The sequence below is a fragment of the Adiantum capillus-veneris genome, chromosome 5 (assembly GCF_014529385.1).
Source record: "Adiantum capillus-veneris isolate H3 chromosome 5, ASM1452938v2, whole genome shotgun sequence".
Taxonomy (NCBI): Eukaryota; Viridiplantae; Streptophyta; class Polypodiopsida; order Polypodiales; family Pteridaceae; genus Adiantum; species Adiantum capillus-veneris.
The window spans coordinates 35,186,307-35,198,478 of record NC_140935.1 but is presented as its reverse complement, the minus strand read 5'-3'; the positions used below and the strand labels follow the sequence as shown (position 1 = coordinate 35,198,478).

General features: G+C 37.4%; 2 pseudogenes; one reads left to right on the top strand and one right to left on the bottom strand.

The window, feature by feature from the left end:
* Positions 1–585: 585 nt before the first annotated feature.
* Positions 586–6,188, bottom strand: LOC147457134 (uncharacterized; annotated as a pseudogene).
* A 3,205-nt stretch (positions 6,189–9,393) lies between these two features.
* Positions 9,394–10,126, top strand: LOC147457133 (uncharacterized; annotated as a pseudogene).
* Positions 10,127–12,172: the final 2,046 nt, after the last annotated feature.

Below are 12,172 nucleotides of genomic sequence, written 5' to 3'. Positions count from 1 at the left end.
TTACTATATTATAGCACTACTTGATGGATTCTTGATCTTTAAAAAAAGCTAATTATTTTAATAAAAAGACAACATAGGCATAGCCTACAATTCTTTAGTTTCTAAAATTGGCCATAAAAACAAATTTTTTGATCTTAATGTAGTCCTTAACCAACATTGTCACTCTACATATCAAATTTCATAGACATGGTGCTTTCATAACTACATAAGCAATAGATATACGAAGAACATCTAACATAAATGTGAAGATATTGGGCTTGCATGCATGGATTTTCTCCAAGCAAGCTCAAAAAAGCTTATTCTTACAATGAAACTCCATCACATGCCATATAAACTTGAAAACATTGAGAATTTAAGTGAATAATAAAAAGCACAAATCAAAATAAGTATCTTCACATCAAAATGTCAAGTTTTTGAACATAAACCTAGTTCGATGAGTTTAAAGTCATAAAAACTATGCTTGAATGGGAAGATCTTCTTCCTCCTCATTCCTTGTCTCCTCTCCCATTGAAGTTATTTGAAGAGGAGTGTCACTAGCTTGCTCCTCAACCTCTACATTATCTGGTTCAAAATCCACAAGATCAACTATCCCCCCAACTTTCTCACTACCAATTGGAGGTTGTGGCTCTCCAGATGCATCAAAGAAGCGAGGATCAGATGCCATGCTTTTCATTCCCACCTCTTGGAACTCATCTGGTAACTCCTTAAGAGCTGTGACTCGTTGCTCAATAAATTTAACTTGAAGTGGATCACATTCCACAGCAACCACATTTCGGCCCTGCTTCAATGCACTAACAGTTGTAGTGCCTGTCCCCGCAAAGAGGTCCATTACCCATTCTCCTCTCATTGAGACTAAATCAATCAAATCCATCATCAAAAGTTGAGGCTTTTGATATGGATTTATGACTCCTTGTGCATCTGCACCGGTATGTTTGAACTTTTTGCAGACTCCTGGTCGTTCAAAAACTTGACATTTTGATGTGAAGATACTCTGCACACCTATAGATGAGTAAAATCCAATGGTAGCAAACTCACAAGCCCAAGAAAGGCAATCAAGCTTATATCCATGAATGTTTGGCTTTATCCTGCAGAAAAATAGCTCAAATGTAAGAAGAAAGCAAAAAATAACACCTTACTACTAGTATAAAACATCAAAGGTTTCACTTACCATGTTAGCATTTGATATGTCGTGTTTGAGTCAGTGAAAGCTTTTTGCGCTGCAGTAATTTGATCATGGGCATGAAAAAATACTAGTGACCAAGTGTCACAAGTAGTTATTTTTCCAAAAGCCTCTATAAATTTTTTATAGGCAGATACTCCGTACTTTACATCATCATTGGCAGAGTTTGGGGCACTAAAACCATAAGGAGCATCTGCAATGGCTAGTGTGTAAGACCGTGGGGTAACAAATGTGCTCATTTCTTCAACCCTACCTTCATGAACACACCAATGAGATGGAGACTCATCTACATTATCCGGAATATAAAGTGAGAGACCAGGAGTGATTTCAAAGATTTGGGGTTGTTGTCTCCTTCGCCTCTCAAGACGACACCGTGACAAGAACTATTCAAAGTCGAGAGGGATCTGCTTGATGGCAACCTCTGGATCTTTGTTCTAGAATACACAACAAAGATATAAGAGAAAAGGAAAAGACTTAATTAAAAAAAGATAAATATGAAGTCTAACTAGAGTTGATTTTATAATTTGTAAGTGGATTCTAGAATCCTCAAAGAATAAGCTTTAAAACCCATGAAATAAATCACAAGTTAAATATCCATGGGATTCTAAAATCCAACCACATGCAAAATAAAAAGACTTGAACTTTGGATTTCAGAATCCAAATGGGTTTCTTGGGATTCTAGAATCCAAACCCAAAACCAACAAATGGGACAATGATTTAAGATTATAAAAACTAAAGGGTCACCTTAGTATTCTGGAATCCAAAGCCACATAAATGTAATGTAAGAAGGCTATCACAAGAGTCCAAAATAATCAAAAGCAATACTAGAAGATATTCAAAGTCATTTCTAGCCAAATAACAAGAAATTATAACCAAGGGGAACAACTCACCATGTTAGAAAATAGTAACATGTACTTCTCCAACACATGGGGTTTGCTTGAGTCTGGATGGTACTGCACCACCTTGTCCCAATTAGAGCAATTCAATTTTTCAATCATTATTCTTTGCATGTGCAACATGGTCTTTTGCCTAATGATAGACAAAGACAAATATTATTCATGATAGAAAGAAAAACATCAATGAATATTTCAAATCATTATAATTACAAACCTTTCAAATTCTTCTCCCATTTTCTCTAGAGAGATGCTTCCACCCTTCACACATGAGAGTATAGCAATAATCAATGATTTTTCACGTATTCCTTGCAATTGTCTCCATGGTGTTATTTTCATATCTTCGGGGATGGGCTTTGGTGAATCCTCTTTTGAGACACCTTTTCCTTTGAAAGATGCATGGGACTTGCTTAGCTTTTGACCCTTTAGCTTTCCCTGCTCATGTAGCTTGAAGATCTCCTCTTGTAAGTCCCAAACTTCTCCATCTCGAAAGGCAAGTTGAAAATAGTTGTCATACTGTTTAGTATTAGGCTTTTGACTTGCTCCACGACCACCTTTCTTTTTCACTTCAAGGCCACACTTTTCACAAAGTGCTACTCGAAAATTGTCATCGACTTTTCCACCACGCTTAATGGTATCAACCCACTCATTATGAAAGAATCTTATCTTTTGAATGAAAGACATCTCCAAATGAAAGTCTGAGTCAATGTTATGGTCAAGGGCAAGAACCTTTGCCTCCTCATCTGTTAACACTAGGTTGGTAACCTAACAGGTTGGTAACCTAACAGGACATAAATGTGTCCTTTCAGGGTAATAAACATCCAAAACCATAGTAGATCCACTCATTTTGTAAAATCCTTTCATGAGGTTATAGTTCAAGGCCTACTACACAAGGAAAAAATAAGAAACTTGTAAAATTTCTCATCTTTTGGTCACACCAAGCCTCCAAAGTTGACGGACCAGTACATTTTCATCAAAACACTCATTTCTTATGTTTTGTTGCATAAAAATAAGATTAGGGATTTTTGTAGGACTTGAGATAAATTCCCTAGTTAACTTCAATGGGTTGGTGATCAGAACATATGATTGCTTCTCACTCACTATTTTTTGTTTTGCCAAAAGAAATAGGTACAAAAAAGTTGAATTTTTACCAATCTGCAAACCTATTGTGTGCTCCTTGCCGCACTGTCGAAGCAAGGGACTTGCCAATACACCGTATGTGAGCCACAAACGGCTCCAAGCACACAACAAGCCTAAACTAGCAAGCTCAAGAAAACAAAGGGTGTGTCACTCACCGCTCTACGCTCGCCTTTGTGGTGGATTCCTCGTCGCGATGAAGAAGAAGCTGCAGTCGTGCCGCGCTCAACCGCTTCGCCGCCGTCGTGCCTTCGTAATGCTCGATCGCACACACACTCCCCCTCTCTCTCTCTCTCTCTCTCACACACACACACACACACAAGGAGGTGAAAAAAGAAAGAAGATAGATGGAGCAAGAGCAACCATCTTTATTGCATGAAGAATGAGTAAAAAAGGGTTTAGTTGGCTTTTTTTATAGAGCTCACCCCATTCACACTTGGGCGCCCATGCTTAACCAACTAACCCTAGCATGTTCGTGTTAAAGTGCGCCTCTCATCAGTGATCACTCTACCTTTCCCTATTGGTCCGACAAGCCCGGTACCTGACTCTACCAAATACATAATACACGTCCATCGTAGGCGATAGGGTGTCCGTGTGCCGTGAGGGTTAACACCTATCATCAAAGTTTCTATAGCCACACCCAATACAAATAATATATGCATGTTTTCTTAGTTCCTTGTTGTCCTTTAGGTTCATAAGGATCCATGGAGCATGTCAAAAGAATAATACATCTCTTACCAAGGGGAATCTTGGGGACAAAGATGAAGTGCTAAATACAGCAAACATGAAAAAACTGGGTTCAACATTATGAGTTGTAGAATCCCATAGAAACTATTCAATATCTAGCCAAATTTGATCCTTTTGACTAGATATGGTTACTACCTACAAAATGCATATAGTTATCACAAGAAACTAGAAATATTGAAAAAGCTATACTTGATATACTAGAATGTTTCGTTTTCTTCTATAATTGAAAAAATCAACCATCGTTGTGTACTATGCAAAATAGGGTATTAGGTGCCCCAAAACTCAAGTAATATTAGCTTTATGTTACAATATGCGACATAGAAAATCAAAACTGCATTTGGATATCATGAAAGCCACCAAAAAAATCATAGAAGAGCTAAAATTAGCTAAAAAACAGGATTTGACAATTTTTGTAATTTGGTCATAACTTACAACTTTAATATTTATTTATCCCTAGAAGCATCAGGACATGTTGAGGACTACTAAAGATATTTCTCTAGCATTATAAACCTCACAAACATGAATTCTAGAGTGGTATAGTTGCAAAAAGCCAAAAACAGGACCCGTTTTTTCACACAGTTTAGGTTGTGAAATGTTGTGCAAGGACAAGGTTAAAGATGGAGTTGATATTCCAAAAAAATTTCAAGTTTTTTTGGATAGATAGAACCTCAAAATCCATTTTGAAACTCTTAATATAATTCAAGGAAAATGGTCACTTAGCAGGACATAAACGTGTCCCAGGACATAAAAGTGTCCCAGGACATAAAAGTGTCCCATTACCAACCTAGTGTTAAGCCAGCATACACCCAACACATGGCCATTTTGTATGTGTCCACATGCTCATACTCTGCAGCAAGCTCTTGCTTCGCAATCAATGAGTGAGTGCCCCCAAGAACCCAATATCTATAGGACTTAGCATTGGCCTTTTTTTGTAGGACACTGCTGTCTATCCACCAAAACAAGCAAAGGTAACACAATGGCATTTGGATTGTTTTTCATTTTGAACTTTAGGTTATGAACATGTTTCTCAATAACGGCACGAACCTCTAAGGATCGTTTTCCTGTGTAAGGATCCACAGGTGGACGTTCAATTACACTTATGGGCAAAAATATGGACAAAGGATCTACCATGTTGTTTTGTTTAACCCTTTCTCTCATAACATTTAAAGAGCTTGAATCTCTTGTATCAGGTAAAGGGGCACCAGGACCAGATGGAACAATCTCTGATTCAGGAAGAAACTTAGACTCTTTTGGTTTACCTGACTTTTTACTTTGTTTCTTGCTTGTAGCAGGGGTTTGGATCACTTTTGAGGGGGGTATGTCCCTTTGAACCTCTTTATCACTAGAAGAACTTGAATTTTCTTCCTCCTCTCCTTCTTCTTCCATGTAGTCGCTTGAAGATGTCTTCTCTGAGCCAAAAAAGCTCTCCGTCACTTCAGTATAGGCTCTCCCAAATGTCTACAACCATAAACAATGAAGTTCCTTGAATATTTCAAGCTAAAACACAAAAGAAAAAAAAGGAACAATAAAAATTGACTTCTTACCAAGCCTCATGTTTGCATGGCATCAATCATCAAGTCTCTTGTGCTTACAGGATTCACTTTAGTGATCTCAAAGTCTTTCAATAGAACAAGAACAACAAGGAGACTTGAGTCATTACGTTGAACAAGAAAATATATCCTGTTTTTGCCTTTGTACTCTTGTACTTTATCGATGTGCCCAGCAAGAGTAAACTTATTGACATCACTTGAAGGTCCTTTATGTTTCGTAACAATTAAAAAAGGAGTTGTTGAATCAATCAATTGCTTTTCATCCCCAGGACGCCCAATGTAAAACGCCCAAGCATGCTCATATTTGGGTTTTGTAGGAACATTACCCCAAATATTTGTTTCTTTTGAGCTTTGAAGGGTTATTGCTTTTCCTCTAGGTGTGGGTTCTATACTCTTGTCCTTTGGCTCCTTCTGGTGATGCTCTCTAGTGAGCTCAGTCGATGGCTGACGAGGAAATTGTTCTCTAGCAAGAAGCTCCCAACGAGAAGAATGAGGAGAACTTCTAAAAATCCGTGTTTCTTGAAGGCTTGGGCTTCGTGGTGCAGGAAATTGCTGAGAAGATATTAGTGTACCTGAGTGCCCCCCTGAGCTTGAACCTAGTTGAGGTTGACCGGAAGTTTGCCGCTTTGAAGTCACTTTAAGCCTTTTACTTGCTTGAAATTGTTGCGAGTGAGATGCCATGACCTTCAAAAAAGACACAATCATGACAAAGAAAGATTAGCATATAGACAAAATAAAGTATAAGAATGCGTTATGATGCCAAAAAATGATATAAAAGGTGTAGAATTTGGGTTTATAAAGAGCCTCTTGTAGTCATATCAAGAGTGAAATGTAGTTTAGATTCCATGAGATGCAACAAGATAAGAGTTTAGGTTTGTGGAATCTCCCTATACAGGAAAGTGTTGTGTGCTATCTAGAACTTAGTAGAAAGTTAAAAAAAACGATGGTTTGGAACTTCAAAGTAAGTATGGTAAGGATAAAGAAACAAATATGTTTGCAAACACGTCTAGACTCAAGTGGATTCTAGAATCCATTTGGAATACCAAAGAAGCACGAGAGGGACATAACAATGGAGCATATTGGTCAATGTTAGAAGAGCAAAAACAACAACAGGATGGCGGCGAGTGCATGCTGTCTCAATTTTTTTTCCAGAACAAACATGCACATGTCAGATCCATCATGCCATCAAAACACTATCGGCATGATGGATCTGACATGTGCATGTTTGTTTTGGAAAAAAAAATTGAGACAGCATGCGCTCGTCGCCATCCTGTTGTCGTTTTTTCCATCTACGCACCACCAAAGTGCTCTCTTTTTCATCATCTGTGCATGGCTTTTAATGAAAAAAACCAATTGCATACCTTTTTCCCCTGTTTGTGGCTCTAGACGCTACTGCTTCTCTTGTCTTGTCACGTTTGCTAGAGGGGTGTGTCTGTGTACGTTCTTTGCCTTAAACGTTATAGTTTTTGGATTCCAGAATCCATTTTTAAAAAAAAAATCGGATTCTGGAATCCATAGTCTCTGTAAAAACGAGTTCCGAAATCCACAATTTTTGTAAAAACGGATTCTGGAGACTAGAGTTTCAGTAAAAACGGATTCTGCAATCAACAGTCTCCGTAAAAACGGATATTGGAATCCATAATCTACATAAAAACGGTTTCTAGAATCCACAATCTGCGTAAAAAAGGATTTTAGAATCCAGTTTTACAAAAATTTGGACTCTGGAATCCACTTCATTCATAAACCTGGATTCCGGAATCCACTTTCCAAAAATTTGGATTCCAGAATCCACTTTTTTGTGGACTTAAATTCTAGAATCCTCTTAGTTGGATTCCTAAAACTCAAAATTGGATTCTAAAATCCATGTTTCTAAAAATTTGCAATCATAACACCAAAGATTGCACAAAGTTGAATTCTAGAATCCACCTTGATTGACAAGTTGCATTTCACATGCAATATTGGCCTTAAATGTTGGATTCTGGAATCCAACTTTATCATAGGCTTCAATTCTAGAAGAAGTTATACTACTCTTGTCTCTCTTGAAAAAATTGAACCAGTAAGACATGTCTTTTTGTACAATTTAGCTTTTTTAACTGAAAAGATTCTAAAAGTTTGTTATTTTATGAAAATAAACAATAGGATTTTGGAATCCAAATTTTTGTTCCACTTTAGATTTTAGTCATTATAATGTGCTTCACTTTTTTAAAAAATTACTTATTAAAAAACACAGTTTGTTTTAGCACTAAAAAAATTTAAGTGACCTAGTTTTTGTTATTTGAAATGCATCTGAAAAATGAGACCTTCGTCCCCTTTTAAAGCCTCTTATTTTTTAATAAAATATATTTTAATTATTTTTAAAAATATATTTTATTAAAAACCCCCTATTAAGTCTCCCTTTAGAGCTATAATCATGCAAGTTGCTTGATTTTGTTTGTCACACTCTACCAAATGGAGCTTCTAAGTAGTCCTAGTAATGTAGAACCTTTTTGTCCTTCTATGTCACTAACACCTTCTATAAACACAACTTTTCTTGATAGTGAGGGAACTCCAATTTCTAAACGGTGCTCAAGAAGAGTTTCATTTGATGTGGTCGAAGAAGAACTACAGCATCTTCATGGGAATGAAGCAGTTAACAACACATACCATGAGCAACGGCAGACTCAAGGGATAAGAGGTCAGAGAAAACAACGACTTCTTTCAAGGCGAGAAGTTCGAGCAACAGCTAGAGAGTTTTGTTGTGCCAAAAACTGTTTGAGAAGCTTAGGCTTTCAGAAAATCCAACAAGAGCGTAACAATTTTTTCAAATTAAAGAGGGGTCCACCGAATGTATTCTTGAGGTCATGTATACGCTGCTCCACCTCCTCAACAAAATATGCTGTATCGCATGTTGTTGTTTGCAAAGCGAGTTTCCTAAAGGTATTTGGCATATGCAATTTAAGAATTCAAAAAATCATATCAAATATGAGCCAAGAAAGTGTTTCTTTAGCATTTAGCACACATGAAACCCCCCAATATTGTTTCCTCAAACAATGGTTGGGAAGTTTCATCACCTTTAATGGAGAAGTGCTACCTAACTCAAACTTCACACACCTACCCGACAAATTTACTAAGCAAGAGGTATACAATTTATATGTGGAGTCACAAAAAGATAGTCTAAACTCCGCTCTTTCGCTACCATCCTTCTTGCGAATTTGGAGACAAGAATTTCATGATGCTAAAATTCCCAAGAAGAGCAGGATGGGTGTTTGCCAGATATGTGCAAAGTTAAAAGCAAACCGAGACACAGCAAAGACTACGGAGGAGAAATGTAAGTTATTTTAGTTTTGTTAGTTAAATTAAATTACTTCTCTCAAAATTTTCAAAAATCTAACACTCTTCAAACTCTTTTACAGTGCCCATTCTACAAGCATTGAAAATTCACAGGGAGCAACAAAGTACAGAGCGCCAAAAGCTAGCAAAGCATAGGAAAAAGTGTTTAGAGAAGAAAGACAAATATCTAGGCCTAGTCATCGATGGCATGGATCATAAGAAAACAATGTTGCCACATTTTATGCGTCCTCCAAAGAATCTCAAAGAGGAAAACTTCATCCAGCTCCATGTTGTTGGAGCCTTAGTTTTCAATGGTGTCATGTCATCCAGGATCTTTATTAATTTTCCAAATATTCATAATGATCCTAATTTGACAATCACCATCATTCAGAACATCATTGAAGAATGGCAAGGTGAACTACCACCTTTCCTTTACTTACAGCTTGATAACACTAGTAGAGAAAATAAAAACCAAGTTCTCCTTGCATACTTGAATATGCTGGTGCAAAGGAAGATATTCAAAAAAGTGAAGCTTGGGTTTTTACTAGTGGGACACACACATGACCAAATTGACCAAATGTTTAGCAGGTTCTCGGTCAAGTTGGCAAAGAAAAGCGCATTTGACCTTCCACAAATCTGCGTCTTTCTGGAAGATGCCTATGTTCCCAAGCCCTCCATTAAAATTGTGGAAGAAACATATGATTTTAGGTATTTTTTGATTGGTGCCGCCACTAACATGCCATCATTTGCACATCTCAATGATCATAGTTTTCAACATCAATTTAGAATCAAGCAGGTAGAGGAACAGACACTCATGTGGTGTAAAAAATACTCAGACTCTGAAGATTGGTTGCCAGTGAAGGGCTTGAAGTGCTTATTGTTTGTTCCTGATTGTGAAATTCAACGAGCAAAGTACATGTTGCTCTTTACAACAAGCGAGACGCAAAAAGCTGAGAGGGAGAACCGTCCTATTGATCCTCTACAATGCCTAAATGAGATCAAGGAGACAATACATGGTGCACATGTGTATTTCCCAGCAAGCTCTCTAGAATGGTGGGAGAGTTTTTTTTACAAAGCAGGTGAAGCTGGTTGAAGAGCTCAAGGATGACACGTTTTAGCTTGAACATGCATTTGCATGGCACCATGCTGGTCTTTGCGAAAGGAGTGGTAATGTTGTGGCTAGTGGTGCAAACAATGTCTAGATTTCAGCAGATTTGTTATCTCTTATTCATGGAGAAACAAGGGAGATGTATGTTGGCCCAAGGAAGAGCATCGACAACAGGAGAGAGAAATGTAGGAAGGAGATGTAAATGAGATAAAAGAGGGCACAATGATTGCAGTTCTTGCCACAAACGATGAAAATGATCATCCCTTTTGGCTTGCAAAAGTCATAAAAGTTTTCAAAGAGCACGATGTATTGAATGGCATGGAAGTGCATTGGTACCGAACAACTGCAGAAGATCCATTGAAAGGAAAATATGATCCTGAGATGGTGAAACCAAGCAAAAAGGGAAAAAAATCAGGAAGTTCTCGTCGTGTGGACACACTTAATCTAGAGGATGTGGAAATCCTTGTGTATGGGTCTGACTTAAAGAAATCTGGTTACTTACGCAAAACAACCATTGAGATGTTGAAGCAAAAGGTCAAAGTTCTCTCCTAGACATTACAAGGGGAATTTTTCTCCTTTTCAATTATTGTAATTTATTTTGTCTTGGAATCATTAATGAAGTGTGAACGTTTTGGAATCCCTTAAATGTAGTGATTTTTTAAAAGTTTTTTTAATTTCAGTGCTTAAGTGAATTTTATAATGTCTGAAAGTGGGTATTTTTTATAAAAAAATTGAAGTAAGTCATTAAATAATATGGTATTTTTTCAAATAATCTTCAAAATGTGGCCCCGTTATCATGTTTTTCGGAAAATTGGACTTGAGTTGTCGTTTGCATGATTTTGTTGTCATTTTTCATAACTTGTTGTTGCATCACATTGGACCTCAAATGGCTTTGAGAGATCCGGTAGTGTAAGCACAGGTTGAGAGACAAGCTTTTCTTTAATCTTTTTGAAAGCGTTGTTCTCCTTAGCAGACCATGTATACCTAACGCTTTTCTTTGTTAGGTAGTGTAATGGTCCCGCAATTTGTGAGAACTTTTCTATGAAGCGTCTATAGTATGCACACATACCTATAAAGCTTCTTAGTTCATGAAGATTCCTTGGTTTAGGCCATCCTTTTATTACCTCTAACTTTGATGGATCCATTTGGATGCCATCTTGAGAGATAATGTGACCTAAATACTAAATCTCTTGCAAGAAAAATTCACTTTTCTTTCGATTAACATAAAGTTTATTCTCTCTTAAAACTTGAAATATTACCTGGAGGTGTTGCTTGTGTTCGTCTAATGAATTAGAGTAGATGATAATATCATCAAAGAACACTCCAGTGAAGGTTCGGTGAGGCTTGAACAACTTCTCCATCAAGCGGTTGAATGTGGCTCGTGCATTAGTCAAGACAAAAGGCATGACAATGTATTCATAAAGACCAAACATGGTGCAAAATGCGGTCTTTACAATGTCTTGATCAACTATCCTTATATGACTTATCAAATAGGTCTTCTACCCGTCGAACAGGAAACCTATTCTTGATAGTGATCCTTTTTAGTGCTTTATAGTCAACACACATGCGATATGTGCCGTCTTTCTTTTGCACTAATAGCACAGGTGAGAAAAATGGAGATGAGCTAGGCCTAACTATGCCCTTCTCAACTAACTCATGCACTTGCTGTATAATCTCCTCTTGTTGAGCTTGAGAAACTCTATAAGGATGTTTGTTAGGCGGTGAACTTCTTGGAAGAAGTTCAATTGCATGGTCATCACTACCTCGTTTAGGAGGTAGCTCACAAGGGATGTCGTCAATAAAGACATCTTGAAACCCCTTGAGAAAATTGGATAACTCTAATTCCTTCTGGTTGCTTTTATTTTCTTTTGCTAAAGCATTAGGTTCATTTTGAGAATCTTTAACAAAAATCATGTGCACGGAAATAGAGCTCTTTATTGACTTGTTGAAAGCTCATGTATGTACAATGGGTATAGTGTTACCCATTTCCTTAGCATCTATATACATATCTTTTTCCCTAAACTTAAAGGACATTCTCCTTTTAGGGAATTTAACATTGGCAGCTAGGTGATCAAACCATGGTGCCCCTAGGATTACATCCTCATGCTTGAGAGGAGAGATAAAGAAATCCTCTTTGTCCACATAGCTTTGGACATGGAGCTTCAATTTCCCGATTAAGGGAGTGACTGAAGCTTCTTGCCCCTTGAAAGCATTGTCTGCGGGTAGAACATCTCCCATCTCGTAGGCT